The sequence below is a fragment of the Adiantum capillus-veneris genome, chromosome 9 (genome assembly GCF_014529385.1).
Source record: "Adiantum capillus-veneris isolate H3 chromosome 9, ASM1452938v2, whole genome shotgun sequence".
Taxonomy (NCBI): Eukaryota; Viridiplantae; Streptophyta; class Polypodiopsida; order Polypodiales; family Pteridaceae; genus Adiantum; species Adiantum capillus-veneris.
The window spans coordinates 87,320,222-87,323,144 of NC_140939.1; positions in this window are offsets into that span (position 1 = coordinate 87,320,222).

Sequence of the window (2,923 nt, forward strand, 5' to 3'; positions counted from 1 at the left end):
GAAGTATTGTTGTATGCAAGTTTTTTATTGTTTAAAAGGGCTGTTTAAATATATTTGTGATGGGAACTCAAATAAAGAACTTTTTGCTATGAACAACTATGTGGTAGTAATTAGGAAACAAGATTAAAGTGTGGGTGTGGGGGTGGAAAGTGGGGACTAGCTCAAATTGCCATGTCAATGAATGGGTGGTCTCAACTAGTCAAGAAACTTTATGCTCCATATTTGTTTAGAAAAAGAAAAATTAGAACCCCATTGTTGGCTATTGAAGGATTTAATGAAGAGACTATTTTTACATACAAACAGTCTCCTCTCAATGTGTTATGGACACCATGTCTACTCCTACATTTTGGAAATTGTCTGAGAATCTTTTTCTACAACATCTAGAAAGAACGAGAATATGTATCCTTGCTAGTAGCAAAAGGTGTTTTCAAAACCATGCATTTGGGATCTTAATGGTGGGTCATACACATGATGAGGAGACAAATACAATGTGTAGTAGGTTCCTAGAGAGATTGCAAATAGGAATGATGTTCACTTTTCTTCTTTTAAATTCTTAAAGAAAGAACATAGAAGATAGACGTTACCCAAGGAGGAGGGTGCTAGTTGGTTGCTACGAGTTTTCTCCGTCGTTCCCAACACGTGGTTAATCAATTAGGTGGCCATGATAATGCCTATGTGTGGCTTTTGCCTAATGGTATGTGACCCTTGCCCGACCATGTAGCATGGCTAATATTTGGAACGGATAAGAACCTCCCCCCTGTGGCCCTCTAGTGTGTAAAAAAACACTTCTAATTCTATTACTTCGCCATATTTTTGTGGATAGTTTCCTTGATTGCATTTTTTTGCCAAAAACACACAAAAAGAGTAAAAATTGTAATATTTTTGACTTTTTTGACATGTATTTTCAATATACACACACATCTAGGGGTTATCATATTACGTTCTCCCCATTATCTTAGTTATTATTACATTTTTCATCTGATTTTTGGAAAAAATTAACACGTTCACACAATTACTTCAAACATTTCCCTTTTCTCTACCATATTCGTGCACTTAGATCCGTAGTCGGAATGCCTCCCCCCCTCTTTGCTTGAGTACTCTAGGATGATAGAGTGCAACCCGGGTTGTGAAGTGCATGGGGAAAAAAATCATATCTATGCATGGACGAGATTGGCCCTATCTTGCTACCAATGTCAATGCGTGTAAGAACACAGATGAGTGCAAGAGATGGTTTTTGAGTAGTGTACTCAAGGGTTGCCAATGGAAAAGAAATTCGTTTTGTATTTTTCTTGAAGAGTCAATCTTATAGCAGTTGAGCTTGTTCTTTGATAGTGCTATGTGTACCAATGGCAACCATTGAGTCTTGCTTGAAAATTTTTGTCAGCAAATGTGAGTAACAAAACAGCTTTTGTTTTTGTTTTGGTGTATGTATATGGGCAATGGCCCCGCTAGTCGTTGTTTAGCATCTAGTTGTTCCAAGTCCTTGAATCAATTTGAGAAATTGTGCCCTTTCCATTCCAAGTCATGTGCAACTCTTAGAGTGGGTAATAAGAATTCCACTAACAGTATTGCATTTAATCCATAGACTAAGTTAAAATACCGATTAATTTAAAAGGAGTCGTGTTCTAGGTTGTTTTGAATGAAACTAGATATGCCTACATGGAAGAATGAAGATGGAACTCCTAGTCTGTTTTACCTGAATTAACAATCTTCGTTAACACAGAGCTTATGATCTTGTTTGTATGTTCTTCTTGACTGTTTGCTTGAGGGTGAAAATTTGTTATGGATTACCATAAACTCATTTAACAAGTGTTCTAACACCTCATTTGGGAAAATGCAATCCATGATCACTTGAAAGTTCAATAGGAAGTCCATACCTAGTGAATATGCATTCATAAAAAAATGCAGCAATGGTTCTAGCCCCAGTTCTAGCATCATTATTCCTAGTGGCTCTTGCCTCGGTTCATTTTGTTAAGTAATGCATCGCTACAATAATATATTGTGCCTGAGTTTTTTATGCCAGTGGCTATATTGGACCCACAAAATCTATAGCCCACTTAACAAATGTGCGAGCTTGCATCATGGGTTAAAGTGGCATACTATCAATTCTTGTTGGCATCTTTGCTCGGTGACATGAATCACATTGTCAAAAAAATTCTTTGGCATTGGTGAACAAAGTTAGCCACTAGATGCTTGCTATTAATATAGCTTTGGTTGTGGTTTCATGAGATAAATGGCATCCTAAGAGACCCGTGTGTGCTTGCTCTAGGATAGGAATATACTCCTCTTCATTGGCACACAGTCTAAGTTGTTGGTACTTTCCTCGAGTTGATTCCCAATACTTGCATAAGTGGCTGCTTTAGTCTCTATTGCCCTTCATCTTCATTTACTCATACCTTCACAAAATGTTCTGTTGGTCAGATATTTTGCCAGATATCTACTCCATTAAGGTGTCATTGAAATCTAAAATAATGTGGCTAGTTCAATACTAAGAAATGGCTTAAGAGTCAAATTTTGGACTTTCATTTTAGAGGAGACAGCTAAGAAAATTGGCATCGCTCTTTGTTTAAAGGCTAACATGAGTGAAGAGAAATGCATTGTAGACAAAGCACATGAAGGATTCAAGGTTGAGCATCACACAATAGATGGACATGTGGGGGTGTACGAGATGCACATAAAGGATGAACCCTATTGCACATGCCCTGATTTCACAGACAACGAGTCCCCAATAAAAAATATTATTTGGCTTGCAATCACTTGTACTTCATTTTCTTGAGAGTTTTTGGATTAAGCCAAAATGAAAACATGTTCATACATAAACCCGTGCTAAGCAAAGTACCTGTCTACAATGCTCCTAGCCCTGAATGCACGTATCAAAACTTAAAGTAAAGCCCATGACAATTTTGTGACACATTTTTGCCAT